General features: G+C 42.2%; 1 long non-coding RNA gene across 1 annotated transcript in view; it reads left to right on the top strand.

The window, feature by feature from the left end:
* The window catches only part of LOC106633428, a 30,903-nt gene that overhangs the window by 2,876 nt on the left and 10,106 nt on the right, over positions 1-17,921 (top strand). The gene's annotated exons all lie outside the window — the stretch shown is intronic.

Consider the following 17,921-nt stretch of genomic DNA (forward strand, 5'->3'; position numbering starts at 1 on the left):
CTCCCTCTCTCCCTCTGCTACAGCCAGCAGCTACAACACTTGCACTCCAAAAGAAGAAGAAGAAAAAAAGAAAGTTCAAAGATTTGCTGTGAGTTTTACCAGTGAAATATACTGCGACAGCGTGAGAAGAGCAACTCTTCCCTCGCCAAACCCCGCGCTGTTCATCCACATCAGCCTCAGTGCTGAACACGGGGAGACAAAAAGAGCTTTTTAGTTTCAAAGATGCTGATAATCAGACTTCCTTTATTTTTATTTTTCAGTTTTATTTTGAAGCAAAAACATTAATAAAAAGCAGATTTAAAAAAACGGTTCATTTGCTTCACAGAAACTTGACTTTAAAAAGGTTTTGGACAGTTTTAAGCTGTATGGATTTTCCCGTTCCGCCTCTTGGCTGCTACAGTAGCTGGCTGCGGGCGGATTAAAACTGGAGTTAAGATACAGATCTGGAGTTGATGAGTTTCTAGCTGCCTGTCTGTCCGCCTACCTGTCTGTCTGTGATGCCGTGTCTGTGTGAGTCGGGCCTGATTCCAGAGCGGTGATAGGATAGGTCACGGCCTGCTGGCTGGCTCCAGCGGCGCAGGAGAGAGAGAGAAGGAGGAAAAGACAGAGATATGGAAAAGAGGAGGACGGCAGGGGGAGCAGGTTGAAGGAGAGGGTGTGTGTGTTCATGTGTCAGGTTGTGTGTTTGTGATGACGGTGTGTGAGATAAGGCAGAATGGGGGGGGGGGGGGGGGGAGGGGGGGGGGGGGGGGGGGGGGGGGGATAAGATGTGCTGAAGGCTGGATAAGCTGCACCTGGTTTGAGAGAGAAAATAAAAGATAAGAACACACAAAGAGAGATGTGGGGAAAAGGGGAGGTGGCAGGTCGCAGGAGTGTGTGTGTGTGTGTCTGTGTGTGTGTGTTAAGCTTCCGATATCTACCTACTGTCTCCTACTTCTCCTCGCCCGCAGTCTCCCTCGCTAACCGCCCTCTTCCTCTTCACTCTCTCCTCTTTCTCTTTTTTGACAATGAGCCGACAGCAAAGAACAAAAGAAGACATAATACATGCAAGCCCTCCTCTCTCTGCAGTCAGGAAGGAGAGGAGGAGGAGGAGGAGACAGGAAAGAGGAGAGAGGTATGAGTAAGGCGCAACATGCAAGGCAATTGTCGTAATCAAATTATATAAAATAAAAAAGGAATAAATAAAAATAAGCTGTGTGGTTGCTCCAGAAATGTCAAACTTATGAAAGGAAGGTGAATCAGTGGGTGAGTTCCTGGATGTGAAATGGTATGAAAAAAAAAAGAGTTTTATTCATGATCACAGACCAAAGTTTTCAAAATGTGCAGACAAACAAGCCTTCTGCTGTTGTTGTCTTACTGACTTTCTGCACTAATAAGACAAGGTGACATTGAAAACAAAAACCCTCAGGTGACTCTGTGCTTCATCTCTTACCAACAACTGTTGCGCCGTCCTGTTTCCAGACTCTCTCTGTTGTCTTTAATCTGGACGCAGCGACCTGGAACTGCACTCGTAACGTATGTTTGGACCATAATTAGTTGGAACCAAGAGCAACGACCGATCACTTCAGAATTTAAAGTGTGCTGTTTAAAGTAATATCTCTTCTACTTGATTTAAAAACAAAAACAAACCGTAGAGATGTTGGCAAACTGCTACTTTAACCAGTAGCAGCTACATCTAAGTAGAAGTCATTTTAAGTTCATATAGTGAGATATTAGATTAAAGGTTAGTTCTTTACTTAATGCACTTTTAAGTAAAGTTAAGTAAACCTGAGCCTGGTTCTTCCTGTTAAAAGGGAGTTTTTCCTTCCCACTGTCACCAAAGTGCTTGGTCACAGGGGCTCATATGATTCTTAGGTTTTTCTCTGTATGTATTATTGTAGGGTCTACCTTACAATATAAAGCACCTTGAGGCGACTGTTGTTGTGATTTGGAGCTGTATAAATAAAATTGAATTAAATTGAATTAAAAATAAACAACACGGCCACATATGCTAATTTGTCGCATCTTTCAATAGGAGCTTAGGTGGTTTCAGTCGACCAGAATGATTACTTTTATTTTGTTCTTGATTCTCTTTGGGATATAAATTCTTTGGACTGTTCACTGTGATGAACGAGTTATCCGCTCCCTCCGCTGCTTCATCTTCAGTTGTATAAACTCCAACATTATCACTCATACAGTGAGTGCTGCAGTTTATTTCCCTGGTTAACAAACTGGTACAAATGTGAGGCTAATGCTCCAGTTTGAGCTGTTTTTAGCTAAAACAGTTGTAGCTGTAGTGGTTTCATATTTGTATTTTGTACGCTGAAAAGTTTGCTCAGCAGAGGGTTGTCCTGTGCTTCCCATTTGGCTATTATTGTCTGAAAGCAGGCTAGCGGCAAAGAATTCAGACACTGGAAAGAACAGACTGGACAAAAACTGTTGAAGTAGTTAGAGGAACCCCAAAGGTTAGCCAGATTGTTTGAGCCAACTTTTTCTTAGCAAATATGTTCACACACAACACTATTAATGTTACCAGCCATGCAGTTCATTCACATAAACAGTCTTTTTTTTTTCAGCTCATTTGGTTTGAATGATGTTGACACAAAGGTGCAGTGGTTAGCACAAAACTTCCTTGTTCGAGACTGGAGGTGGAGTTTGCACGTTCTCCGGGTTCCTCCCACAGTCCATAGACATGCGTCTCAGGTTAACAGGTTGATATGGTCTCTCTCTAAGAGATAGACAGGTGACCTGTCTGGATGTTCACCCCATTATTACACAGATGCTTGTTAAAAATCTAACCTGCAGGAGTCCTGCTGCAGATATAAAGAGGAATGACTTAACCTTCTGAACTCTTTCATGGCATGCATTTTTAATTTCTCTTTGCTATTTGGGCTGATTGGGACCTGATGAATGTAAAAACAAAGAATTACCAGATATTTTTTTAACCTGATTTTTGTTTCTGAGAAAAATGAGATCCACATATAAGGACATTCATTTAAAATTTTGATAGATCAGTGGCACTATAATGTCTTCTTAAGTAGATATCAGGCCCTTGTAGAGCAAAAATAGTATTTTGGTCTAGACAACCCAAAATGTGATGTCCACATATGTGGACGCCAGGTCCTAGGAGGTTAAGAAAGCAAAAGTAATTACGCTTACATACAGATTTAACTGGCTAATTTGTGGATTGTATAGCATCAACAGGATTGCACTGGTTTTCCCTTTGCCTTACTTACACCAGATAATTAATGGTTGCTGATTATTACACATAATAGAGGACTCCACACACACACACACATGCAGTGATCACACCCGGCCAGCGATTTCAGCTGCGGTAATTAAAGAAGCGTTAGCAGTGAGTGAATAAAACATGCATCAATCCCTCTTCCCTTCATTCGAACCCCCTCCTCCATCTTTTTTTTTCACTGTCTGTTCCTTTCTGTTTCCCCCACCCTGATGTAATTCTCTGGCATCTTCCTTTCCTCCAGTTCATCTGCCCCCCACCCAGTATTATTGCGCTGCTTTCCTCATCTCCTTCCTTGTTCCTGCTCTTGCTCTTTTCTGCCCTCATTTCCTCCTTTATCATAGTCTCCCTCCTCTTACTCTTCGCCTCCTCCCATCAGACTCCAGCCTCTCCTCTCTAGCATTCCCCAGAGATGAACCAATGTGTGCAAGCTGTTGCAGCAGGAGCAGTACAGGTGTAGATAGAGCTATCGTGGTGGGGATGTACTTGGAAACATGTCGTTTTTTGCACGCGCATACACACACACACCTTGTAGGCACTGCAGGTGCTGCATCAAGATAAATGAGCCGTCATTAGCCAATCAGGTCAGCCGGTGGGAGGGCGATGGAATACCGAGAAACGAGATCAGCTAGTGGAGGTCAAGCCTCTGACAGGAGGGATGTGTCTATTTATGTGTGTGTGTGTGCGCTGCATGGTGAAAGTGAGAAGGAGGATTCCCTGATTAGATGTGAGCAAAGTTTTCTTCTCCTCCTGCTTTTTACTGCTCAAACTTCCCCTTCCTTCTTCTGTTACTGTCTCCCCCAACCCTCCCTCTCCCCACCAGCACTGCTCTGGGAAAGTTGAGCGTTGCTGAAGATTGTTGCACTGCAATTTGACGGCCTAATTGGTATCTGCGGCCGGTTGTTTATCTCTTCATGGTGACTCGGTGCAGTGAAGGAGACAGCGATTGAGGAGGAATTTAAAAGCGTTTCAAAAGTCTTGTTTGCACCTCTGAATTTCTGCTGGAGGGAGAAGCTGATGTCATATTGTGTCTTCAAGCTCCAGGGGAAAGCCTAACTAGTTAGAGAGAAAGTCAGACTCACATATATTTTCATTAGAGCACCGTGATCTATGAGCGTGCATGTGCATGTATATGTTTGCCCTCCTAACATTTACTCTGGGGCTAATACAAATGGATTTATGCATAACGTGCTCATTCTCACAGCTAATGTGCTGCTGGTATGGAGGAAGGTAAATGATAAACCCCATGGAAAAAACCCTCTAATCTCACTTATTCTCTCCCTCTCTCTATGAATTGTGTGTGTGTGTGTGTGTGTGTGTGTGTGTGTGTGTGTGTGTGTGTGTGTGTGTGTGTACATGTATAAAGGGCTTTCAGGATGGCCGCTAGCTTTCTTTGATCACTAATCCTTTCTCTGGCCTGACTTTCTGTCCCTCGTTCTTTTTTCCTCTGCCCATCTCTCCGCTCTCCTCTCATCTCCTCTCCCGCGCTCGCCTTGCCATGTCTGCATTGTGAGCAGCTTACAGGCGGCTATCTAGGACAGGGTGCCCTCTCTCTGTCTGTTTCTGACTCAGGGTAGTTCTCCTTTTTCCCTTCACCGCTGCTTTACTATTCTCTGATTTCTCAAGCATTAAAGATGCTCTCCTTTCTTTTCTTCTTAAAGCACAATACATTCTGTTTATTTAGAGTTTCTGGTCCACGGCATCATTCCTCCTGTGCTTGCTGGGTATGGTGCAATGCTTTTCCTAGCACACCTCTGAGCATAAAGTGCAGCGCAGAGCAGGTGTTTCAATGGAAAATCAAGTGCACCAAAAATGTGTGTGAGTGTTAATATGAAGCACATTTTGCTAGCTTAGTGTGAGTATTTTTATCTGTTTGGTCTATCCTACAAAGATCAGTGGAAATAAGGATCAAAATTATTTTAACCAATACAAACTGATGGAATAATATAAAAGTACAAGAAGATGAAGAAGAAAAATACAGGAAATGTTCAAATAATAACAGAAACACAGTGCACTGCAGGGTTAACAGCTACACAATTAGCCCTTAGAAGTATTATGAAATGAGAAAATTAGTGTTTTGCAGTTGTTGCCTGGGCTCTGGGAACTTTAGTAATATTATCACTATTGAAAGGTTAAAACGAGACATCCAAATACAGGCAAACAGGTTTGGTGCGTACAAGATTAGCTTGCTACGTGCTACAAATATGAGCAAACACATTCGATGTCTGAGATCAATAGAAAGACTGCAAAAACGCCACTGTTGAGTATGGAGTAAAAATTGCATTTTCTCAGGTCAGGCCACACATCTTAATAATTTTTTGAACAAAACTAAATATTTTAGTTACTCTGTTGTAAGCTAACGTCATAAGCTAATTTGCTAAGACCTTAAGTTTAGCATTTTTTGCTCTATAGAAAACTAAAGACAGGACTGGATTTTGTCCTCTGTTTCCTTTCAGGTCATTGCTCTAAGAAGAGATACCTTTTTGGATAAATGGTGAATTAAGGTTTTAACCAATATATATGAACTGTGAGTACTGAAAGGACCGTTTTAACACAGTTTTGGCCTGGCAAAATAAAAGCGCCCTCTTTCATTTCTCTCTATTCATTTTCCTTATCCTGAGATCACTGTGACCTTTCTGTCCTCTTTTTTTCTTGCGTTCTCTCTCACTTGCTATCTTTCTCCTTGCTCTCAGTTTCAGGTAATCTGTCCAACCAGCTGAGGCGAGAAATCTCTTGACTGCAGCGCACACAAACAGTCTCTCTCTGTTCCTGTTGCTCTCTCTGCCTCTTGCTCTCTCTCTCACAGTTCACAGCTCATCTAAAGCTCCTGCCAATGCTCACGGCATTATTATTCACCATGTTCATAACTTTACCGAGGAGCCCTGTGGTCGGCCAGACAGTTGTAGTGCTACCGAGACCTCGTAATCTCACTGCTCTCTGCGCGGGCCTTGTTAAGCCTTATTCTCCACTGGGAACCTGGAGGTTATAATTATCCTACCTTGAGTGGTCCGGGAGCACCTCGGTTGCTCTCTGTAGTTCTGGTGTCGCTCCAAGAAAAAGGCAACAGAGACTTCTACAGAAGGCAAGTGATAGCACAGAAGCACCAGCACTGGGGACGCTAAGCTCTAAATTGTGCTGTTGGTGAGTGCTGTTTCAACACCATCTCTTACAAGAACAACAGGACACGTCCGACCACACTTAGCTTTGACAGTAGGCGTATTTTCTATTAATGTTTTGTTGCTCCATGGGTCATGCTAAATATGTACTCTCCACTTTCTGGGAATCGAGGAGTTGAACAAAGCGGCGTGAAAATTGTATAAATATACCCAAAAAACGTCTTCTTTCTTTTGTTTCATTTTCTTAAGCTCAGTTGTTCTCTTGGTCTCTCCAGTTGTTTTGGGGAGCTAACACGCTATCGCCTGAATAACAGTGTTTATTAGAACCACAAATTCATGTGTTGTAGTTCTGCAGATGGGATAACTCCCACGCACGGACACGTGGAGACTTTCTCTGTTTACCATCAGCAGGTCCCACTCCTGGGAGAAACAAATTCCCTTCTTGAACACCAAAACAATGAGCACAGGAACAACACCAGTTTCCCCGGGTACGTCGCGTCTAGATAAGACCCTAATGTCGGTCATCCTCTACCTCTAGCCACCTCTTCCATTTGAGAAGCCTGTTTTCTAGAATCATGGCAAACTGACAGACTGAAATTACTTGCAATTATCCTCAAAGTAATCTGGCATTACATTTTACCTTTTTAGTTTCAATAAAAATCACCGTATCCTTTATCAGATAGGATAGTTGAGTCAGATGTCCCCAAATAGCTGTTAGCTATTTCCTTTTCATCACACTTTAAAACAAATGTTTAAAATGACTCATGTATAAAACATTTTTTGGGCTAATCACCATGATGTACTGTTTGCAAAGTATTTTTGAAACTTCTCATTTCTCCAGACCTCTAGAATGGTGGTGCAGTGCAAAGTTGACGTAGCGCGAAGGTAGCCGCAATAATGGAAAAGACAGCAGGTTGAAGTAAGCGATCCTTTACGGGCCAGAATATATAACCTGGTTAGTATGAAACGTTGGCGTGTTTTACTGTTTTTGGATCGTTTTTGCTCTCTTGATTCAAACATAGACTTAAGGCACTTCCAATGTAGAAGTTCCTTAAACCTGCTTTCTTTCTTGTGTCCAACAAGATGGTTGAAAAGGAACTAAACCTGTTGTGTCGAAAACAGATCTTGAGCTGCCTTGCTCCATGACCTCAGTTAACACTTTCCTGAGTTTATTGTCTTGGTTGGTAGTTTCAAGTCTTACCAGGTTACCAAATGCATTATGGCAGCAATTCCCAAAGTCAAGAGTGCTGTGGCCCACTTAAAAGTCCCACGGGGCCCACCCGAGCTTCACTGTAATCAAAATACAAGAGAAAGTGATGTGTTTCCTTGAAGACTTTATTTTTAAAAACATTAATCGCTAATGCTACACAGTAATATTGCAAAGTGTCAAGGCCAGTCTGTGACCCACCTGCCACTGGGACACAAACTTCAATACAAAAGCAAAAAATTATTAGCTTTTATTCACTTTTTAATGAATAAATACATTTATATAAATTAGCGCTGTTAGCATTAATCTTGTTAAAATAACGTTAACACCATAATCGCATTAACGCAGCAAATCTCGATTTATCGCAGCTTGCCCCGTGTGTGGGGCTGAACGTCACTAATGCGTTAACGAGCTAACTGCGCTAATGCGTTGATGCGGTACAGCCCCACGTACGGGGCGATCCGCGATAACTCGCTAACAGAGATTTTCCACGTTAATGCGATTATGGTGTTAACATCATTTTAACGAGATTAACGCTAACAGCACTAATATAAATATGTAAGTGAATTTCTGTTGTTACTGCGGCCCACGTGCAGTAGCTTCAAGGGCCACCAAGGGGCCCCAGCCCACACTCTGGGAATCACTGCATCATGGTTCTCATTTTTAAAATCGTAGTCCCCTGTTTGTCAAAATGGACGATGAAGCAAGACACACTTTAGGCCTCGTAGCTAGAAAAGTTACTACTGTATGAACATACAGTGTGTCAGTGAGTCCACCCTCGAACTGTCGGCATAGTTTGCAGAGGTTATTCCGTGTGACTTGTAAAAACAGATATTTTATGATTCTCAATTCAGAAGTGTAAACTTATCCTGTAGAAATGATGGATAGGTGGAGGAGCAGGTGAAGCAGTAGGATGGGTTTTGGTGTGTATCAGGAGGCAAAGATGTGTTTGTGGAGGGATTGAGGGTGAAACACAAAGCAGTGGCCTGTGGAGAAGAAAGAGAGCTCCTGTGTGTTTAGAAGTCAATAGGCTCTTTGTTCACTGATCCTGGGACACAGTTAGCCATGAGACACACTGACACTTCATACACACCATAATGTACCTGCGGACACACACATGCAATTTAAATACCTAAGCCCGAAAGGGCATTCCTCCATTTTCAAAGTAGCTGCTTTCCAGGTTTTAATCTGTCTACATACATATGCCACCCTTTATCGCTCAGCCCTCAGCTTTGGTGTCTTTATGTTGAAACTACAGAGAAAACCATTACCTTGACTTTTTCTTTCACTTATCTAGGAGGGGGGATGCGGGGAGGGGTCAGTGGGTTTTTCTTCTTTTTTTTAACGAAAACTGGACAGAGGACATTTTGTGTGAGAACAAGAGAAAGAGGGTTGGGAAACAGAGAAGGGGGCAGGGCTGCAGGTACAGGTAAAAGCTTTGTGCAGGTACCAGAACCGAATACGTGAATTCAGATGGAAAAGAGAGCAGGAGGCGCTCTGTATGTTGGAGTCAGTCGCACAAAATGGCAGGAATTGGTTCTTCTGTGGCTTCACGGTGACCTGGAAAAGTGCATAATTGTAAGTATACATAAAAAATCTTCAGGTATTTCTCTAATTTTGTGTTATCTCTTGAGCTGTAAAAGAGGAACTCGTGACTTTCAGGAGCTATATTGTGTTTCTTCCTAGTTGTGCAACCGCGACTCATTTCGGGCAAATATTCAGAAACAAGAAGATGTTTCCTTTTAAATGAAGTCTCGCGCATTCAGTTTGGCATTGCATTTTTTTCTGTTATAGCTATTTGGTTTTTATGAAAAGGGGATAAGGACATTGATCTAATTACACTTAACCTTAGATGGGTTGCCTGTGACCCGGTGAACCCCAAGAGGTTATTAATGTGTAAAACTTTCCATGAAACGAGTGCTGTGGAATTCAGGGTTTTTTTGGCCATTGCAGAGTAGAACTTCTGGTTCTTGCACCACTGAGAGCAGGTAAGGCGCTTGATGGGAAATGTTCTGGATGGGAGGTTTTTCGGTGGCTACTTATTTTCCATGAGAAGAAGTCAGGCACGTGTCAGCACGAATCACGCTCACACACAAGGTTCCTGCTTTGTATGTATGTGTGTATGTGTCCGAAGGCAGGCCCGATATAAATAATGGATAAAGGTCTAATAAGTTTTCTGTGTTATGTCTCTGGGCTGTTGACCATTGGGATCAGCATTAGGATTCCGTCACTCAAACTGTGGCACAACACTCGGCTTATCTGTGTTTTACGCACACAAATGCACACACACGTCCACGCCAACACTCCCACACGTCTGCGTACGCGCTCGCAAACACTGATCGCCTTATCTCATTGTCCAAACAAGAAGATAACAAATAAACCACATTGTCTGTTTCCACAGAGGATCTCGATAAGACACAAATCAGCTTACGCACACAGACAAACGGACACACGCGTAAATATCTACAAACAGCGCACACAAGGAAGCGGTGCGAGTTTTCACAGGGAATGACGGTGGGAAAAAAACCGGATTAAAACAAGGATGGATGACTTTGACATTAATCCCACCTGTTTCAAACTCTTTCTGAGTGACCCTTTTGCTCCATTTTCAAGCCCTGATACCTTTATCTCTCATTTCTTCTTATCTTTCCGGCACGTCTTTGCAGCCCTCTGACTTTCCTATTCCCATGCCTGTTGATACAGCAGGCTGCTGAAAAAAGAGGGGATTCCCCTTCAGTCTGAAAAGTAGCTCTTTGTTCACCAAACAAGGTACCACATATTTTAGATGTGATTGAGGTTATTAGCTGAATGAGTATATACTATTCTGCTGATCGCAGTAGTAAATATCAGAGAAATAATCTGACACTGATCTTTTCCAAGCACTTTTTTTTTTGGCACATTAGCTACTTTTTCGCATATACAAGACTACAGCTAACAGCAAGTTAGCATGGCTTAGCATAAAAAAACGTACATCACAAAAACTAATACCTCTGAAACTCTGAAGTGTTCCAAAGATTTAATGCAATCCTTTTTTGTCCTTTTATCTCAAGACAGGTGTAAATAATTATTCTATTATGTATTCAGGTATCCTCATTCATTCGTATTCAGTGAGGCCCATCTCATAAGTACCTTCTTCTGCATCCCCTGACTGAACTGCAGCCAAGGCCTGGCTCAATAGATCGGCTTCAGCTGTATTTCTGCCATACAGCAGGTACCATAAAAACTGTGGGAACAGGCACTAGTTGGAAACAGCGCCATAAAAAATGGTTGCACACACTAAACGTCATGTATAGAGAAATTATGCAGTTGAGTTGGATAATCTGAAAGAATTCATAAAAAAATAACAGTCAACTTACCAAAGCTGCTCAAAGACAGACCAAGCTGTGAGCAGAACTGAAGGTGAGAGAGAGTTTCAGCTATAAAGGCTGTGCTCGTGACGTTTGTGCTACAGCTCGTGATGCTGGCGGTAGAGCAGGTCACATACCAGTTAGATCAGCGGCCCCCAACCTTTTTTGCGCCACAAGCCGATTTAATGTCAGACAATATTTTCGCTGTGTAACACGTTGTGTAACTTTATTAGCAGCGTCCGCCTGAAATGCGGAAACAACATTGAGAGTAACATCCTCCTCTCTGCCCCTTAATGCTCTCTGGTCACTATGGTAGCGCGTAAATATTTCTTTCAAAATAAGACGCACAACTACAACATGGGAAAAGACCCAGGGAAACCGAGTTAACGATAAAAACCCTGAAAACCATAAATTTCACACCTGAGTCTCGAGTCTCGCGGCCTGGTACCAAACGACTCACGGACCAGTACCGGTCGCCCGGGGGCTGGGGACCGCTGAGTTAGATCAATTATCAGATGGTGGGACATCTGGTGGTTCGACCCCTGGCTGCTCCAATCTGCATGCCAATGTGTCCTTGAGCAAGATGATACTGAACTCCAAGTTGCTCTCACATCCAAGTGTTAATGTTACACAGAAAGCAGTTAGGCATAGAAAAAGGTTCTTGTATGAATGAATGAATGAGGCGGTTTGTTTGAAGTGCTGTAAGTGCTCAAGTAGAGTAGAAAAGCACTATATAAGAAGCAGTCTATTTACCATATAGGACGACTATTAAATCTGAATTTAAAACATTCGCCTGAATGTAGGGCTGCCACGATTAGTCGACTAGTCACGATTACGTCGACTATCGAAATCGTCGACGACTGATTTAATAGTCGACGCGTCGTTTGAAGCTTTGTAAGATCACAAAAAACGCAGGGATAAGTAGTAGGATTTAAGAGTGTAATAACGGACTGAAACAGAAGATGGCAGCACTGCACATACAAGGATGCCAGCTGCCGTTAAACCCTGAAGAAGAAGAAGCTGTGTCCCAGAATTCATAGCACAGCCCAGCTCAGTTTCCAACAATGGCGGCAGCTAGTTAGTTTTAATATTACTCTTATTATTCTTTCTGGGTCACAAAATAAACGTTTAACATATTTTCAGGTGAGAATGTAGCTGTGTAAACCTCAAATATCGGCTCAGTTTATCAGGACACCACATATTTTCAAAAGCGCTCCGACGTTTTCGGAGACGTCTGTTACCCACTAGCTCGATAGCTAGCCGGGGGCTAGGTCACTAGAGCCGTGAGAACACCGGACTCCCGGCAAATCGTTTTCAAACCCACCGCCGTCTTTCACTACTCAGGTTAAACATATATGAGTCACTTAGATAAATTAAAAATGTTGTTGTTTGGCTTTTTTTAGTATTTTATTTGTTCCTGAGTAAATCGGTTAGGCTGAGATTAAAGTTATAGTTTTTACACAGCTGAGTAAACGTCAAGTAGACAACTGATTATCAGAAGTGTGAGATGCTCGAGAATATACTCCGGTGTCCCATTATATTTTAGATAGCAAGGAGTTTATTAAACTTCACCGAAACAATCTGCAAATTTCATTAAAATTTAATAAACTATCATCTTGTCTTTATTTTTAGTTAGCACATACCTGAAACACTTAAAGCTGTAAGCTAATGCTAGTTATATATGAGCAGATGCATGTTGGTGCAATAAGCTGTACGTTTTACATCCAATGGATGCATGATCTGATTAGTCGACTATTAAAATAATCGTTTGTGGCAGCCCTACCTGAATGAGATTGTGAGAAACAAAGAATAATAAAATTTTTGAAGATTAATAAATAAATTGCATTTTGTGGAAGACAACCATTTCAGCGCCTGGGACACCTCATGACATCCAAAAATACTAATATATGAAACCTTCTTACTAACCTTCTCATCATCTGCTGTAAGCCAGACCCTGACTTGTTCTCCCAGCATCTGGTATTGTTCCTGGTCAGCCTTTACAAGCAACACTAAATATCTCTGTTAACTTCAAAAGTTACTTCTAGTTAGAGCTGACTAAGCCAACGAACTATTTAGTTGTAGGGATACTTGGGCATATTACTGCCTTGTAATCAATAATTTACGAGTGAAACTTTTATCAGAGCGTTAAATAATTCAAATTCATCGCCGATCTACTTCTTTCACTAACAAAAGCTTACGCTCTAACCCTTGTTTGTTTCCCACGACGGCTGGTTCATGCACAGTGCCATGCTGTACTTTATGTGCATATTTGTGGACGCACGTGGGCTATTTTTTTATGCCACCCTCCCTCTCCCTTGCTCTCTGTTAACGTTGACTCATCCATTTTCAGCCAGTTAATAATTCAGAGGGTCTGCAGGCTGTATTTTCATCTATCTCATCTCTACACTTGCCTGTGAAAGAACCTCTAGAAATTACGCATCGCCAAACAAGACGGTGACTCCGATGGCTGGCAGCGTGGCTGGAGATAGAGAGAGACGGCGAGCCGGATGAGTGGGAGAAGAAGAAGAAGCAAAAGGAAAACAGGGGAGAGTGAGTGGAGAAGGCCAGGAGTGGGGGATTGGAGGATACATGGGAGACAAGAAGGATACGCAGTGGAGATGGGTGTCTCAGCACTGCTGTAAATCCTCTGCAGGGCCTTGTAAGCTGTCAGACAAGCTGAGGGTGTTAAAGGCATGTAGTGAGAGAGCTGCACACACAGACACACACACACTGCGCGTGCATCATTGTGTGGAAAGAAAAGTTTACTCTTGCTACCAGCGTGATGGCTCGCTGCTGTGTTTTATGGCTTTCTATTCCTATGTGATTTTCTCTGGCATGTCACATAGGGTCTAAAGCCATTGGGTACAGAGTGGGAGATCTGCAGACAAGGATTAGATGGATATATGGGATGGCAGTAAAGGGATAAAAGAAGAGCTCATGGAGGTTTAATAGTATATAGTACACACAAATGCATGCGCGCGCACACACACACACACACACACTGCATATGGCCCGAGGCATTTTTGTCTCTGCTCTCAGGCAGCCCAGAGCCCAGCTCAGCTAATTGCCCCCATATGAGACAGGTTGAATCAATCCTTAAACCACACACACACTCAAGCACACGCGTGAATGCAGACACTTCATGTTTCATCTGTGCTTGTGTTTTTGTCACCCACTCACTCCCTCTTGCACAGCGCACACACACACACACACACACACACTCCCCAGCCAGGCCTGCTGGTGCTGCTGACTCAGGTTGGTATTTAATGAAGCTCTTAGTTTCACCTCGCGTCTCCTAATCTCAGAGCTCATTTGTGATTGGCTGCTCGAACACTGGCGAAAAATGTTAACGCTTGGAGTTTAGTGAGCCTTAAGACATGCGTGTGTATGTGTGTGTGTGCGTCTGTCTGTCCATCTGTTTGCGTGAGAGGGAGCCAGAGATAGAGACAGAGTTGCGCAGGGAGAGAGTAACTGAAGCGCAGACATGGAGAAATGTTGAAAAATATGAGAAGTGTAGCAGTAAAATGAGTTTTTCTCCTTGCTGAGTGACAGCGCTCAATAGACTGTGTGTGTGTGTGTGTGTGTGTGTGTGTGTGTGTGTGTGTGTGTGTGTGTGTGTGTGTGTGTGTAATGACCTACTGACTGAACCCCTGTAACTTTATCTACATGGAGTTTTTTCTTGCTTAATGGGCTGAACATGGTTTTCCGTTGGCGGTGTGTTGGCAGATCGTAGGGAGCTTTGGACCGTCTACCTGCAGGGAGCGTCTGTTACCAGATGGAGGCAATGTCCTAAGTATGTGTTAAACTGGTCTCTGGGCTACTGTTGCATGTGCTGCTGTTGGTCGCTCAGCCAGCCGTGGAGAAGAGCAAAGTCCTAACATTCAAAAAACTGAATGTCTGTCAAAAACCGCTGTCTGTGCTTTTCAAACTCTGGTTTTGATCTCATTCCTGATGAATTCCATGCACGAGAGCACGTTTGTGTAGACTGAAAATCTCTCTCTGTAGGCAAATACCTATGCAAATATACAGCAGCAGCATAAAACAAGTATAAGGCACTGCAAATATGTGGAGACAACCACGTGCAGATATCTACACAGTCACACACGTCACATAACATCACTTGCACATCTGTACACCTTTACCATATAAGTGACGATAAATCTCAAAAGATTAAGAAGTTAATCAGTGTTTTTGCAGGTAAGATCATTTAGTTTTGGTCACACAGGAACTTCCATCAGTCCATTGGCTGTAACTCTTTCGTTTTGTAGAGTGAGTGTTCGCAGACTACAGCCAGTGCCGACCCCTAACCTCAACCCTACCACTTGACAAGAAAAAAAGGCTCTTGTATGCTTAAAAAAAGAGGGTGATTTTTGTTAGTCTCTTGTCTTTCATCCATAATATCAGAGTCATGGCTGGTACACTGGACAAATTTACGACATTTATTTTTTTTGAACCAAGCTCGATTTTTGTTTGGATCCAAATAAACAGATCTGACCAGTCAGACCACTCGTAGCTTAAAATAAACCAGTCGTGAATATAAAATGATATGGAAATGGTTAAATATCTTTTAGATCAAATATTACCTTAGACACACAGCTGCTCCGGGTCAGTCAGCTCTCTGATATTATTTCGCTGCCTCCTCAGATGGGGTCCCAACTCTGCCAACAAGAGTTCAACCTGCCCCACTGATATCCTGAAATATGTATGAAAGTGCTCGTGATACAGCTTCATCTCCTGGATCAATCCATGAAACTCTCTCTGTTGCTGCTCCCTTGTCTCAAGAATGGGATGGGTTAGGAATCTGTTTCTTCCTCATCTTATTTGGAAACATTGGGACCATCTCATCATCTCTTGATGCCGTCTTAAATTTTTTTCTACGCTGCGTTTTTTGTTGTTGTTGTTGTTGTTTTTTAAAGACAGATTTTCCACACACAAACATTGATAAATACTACAGGTTTTAAATGTAACCTCAACAAAAATGTGACTACAAAAAATTAACACAAACATAAAGGATCACTTTGATATTCTACGGTCAACTCTAGGTGCTTTATATTGTAAGGTAAAGAACCTACAATAATACAAAGAAAACCCCAACAATAAGAAGACCCTCTATGAACAAGCACCTTGGCGACAGTGGGAAGGAAAAACTCCCATATAACAGGAAGTAACCAGGCATAGGGAGGGACGCCCATCTGCCACAACCAGTTGGGGTTAAGGGGAGGAAAACCGAGTCAGAACATACATATACATTCCATAATAACTAATGATAAATACAGAGTAGTGTATAAAGACATAAATGGCACATTACAAACACTGAAAGTGTTAAAGTGTACATTATCTTGTGAAACCCTCATTTGAACGTTCGGGCCTAAAGCTTGCACCAGCTGACACTCGCTAAGAGGCGGCATGCACCCTCAACAAATCAGCAGTCCATCCGCAAAGATATGTGTCAGTTTGTATCAGGTGGTTTTGAAACAGATTCACCAACATCAGTGTTTATGAACCAACGCACCTGCTTATTGGGACATAGACTTGCTGTGTTTTAAAATACTCTAGGGTTGGGCACCTTGCCCCCACAGTAGCCTAGCTATTGCTGATTGATTTTTGGCAGCCTTAATGAAAAAAGATGAAGTTCTAGACTTTCACCAGAAAAAAACACACCAAATGTAGTCAGCAAGAGCTGCCAAATAGATCAATAAACACATACATACAAAAAAATAACCCAATTTGAAAAAATAACCCAAGTTTCTATGCATAAAAGATACCTAGAAGAATGAAATGACAATAATTATCCCCGTGTTTATTACTGGCTTCGACGAAGGTGTAAAAAAATATAATATGATCAAAACTGTAAATTTTGGTTGAAATAACTAACCTGAAGAGTGAGTCATTGAAAACAACTTTAATGAACATGGTTCAGAAATTGTCAAGTACAGCTGCAGCAAATTTGATGCACCAGCCATAGTTACTGAGTAAGTGATGGCCTTTGGTGAATATGCAGTACTTGACAGGAGTTTCGATCAGCTGTTCCTGGTCCCAGTTCAAGGACAGGGAGAACATCAACAACAATCTTCTACTTTTCTATTCCAGTGTGAATGCACACAGTATGAAAACAGTATTTCTGTGGGAGCTAAACAGTAAATACAGGCCAATGTAACACATGTTCTCCATGTGAGCGGGACCTTTCAAATGCCCATTCTTTGCCCTGATCTAAGTTATCATCAGTTATGAACCTGACACTAACCCTAATCCTTACTGTTTGCCATCATGTCATTTTTTTTTAAAAAATGTTCTTCCAAGTGTTTGCTTGTCAGACTCATGACACTGACCAGCATGATCTTCCCAACGGTTTCTTTATTAATGGCAACATACCGTCTCCTCAAAACAGGAGACCAGACTGAGATCGCCTTCCTAACTTACTGATATAGTGGATGCCAACTGAATGTTGCGTTCTCTCCACTGAAAGCCTGTCCAAGGTTCACACTTGTTTTACATTCAATATCTGTCACTTTTACCTTTAAAATTAGCTCATCACTCATTAGCTCAGTCCTGACTCCAGTGTCTTAGAGAGAAGCAGAAAAGCACTCTTTCTATATCCCCTTATTGCCAAGACTTCAGAGAACAATTAAAAGAACACAAACATGTGTAGGGTTAGTGTCAGACATCACTGGTGACGCCCTGGACCACACACGGCCTGATTTAGAAGTGGAAAAATACTTTTGGGACTAGCATCTTATTCTGCTCAGTAATGTGGTAGCTGTAGCAACTTCTATTTAAAATTAACTGGTAAGTATTTTCACTGTAGAGATTTCATGTATTGAAATAGAAAGATTGTCAGTGATGAACCTGTATGCCATCATATCAATATTTTATAGGAGCACCTAATTTTATACATTTAAAAAAATGTTCTTCCAAAAGTTAACAGGCAGAGAACAAAGAACTGTAAAACTCGTGTTTTTTAATTGGCGATAAAGTATCTGAATTTCGGGAATAGGACCATGCCTCCAAACACGCTCCTTCCGGTTCCC

This window comes from Haplochromis burtoni, unplaced genomic scaffold (assembly GCF_018398535.1).
Source record: "Haplochromis burtoni strain Fernald_Lab_line unplaced genomic scaffold, NCSU_Asbu1 Contig_97, whole genome shotgun sequence".
Lineage (NCBI taxonomy): Eukaryota > Metazoa > Chordata > Actinopteri > Cichliformes > Cichlidae > Haplochromis > Haplochromis burtoni.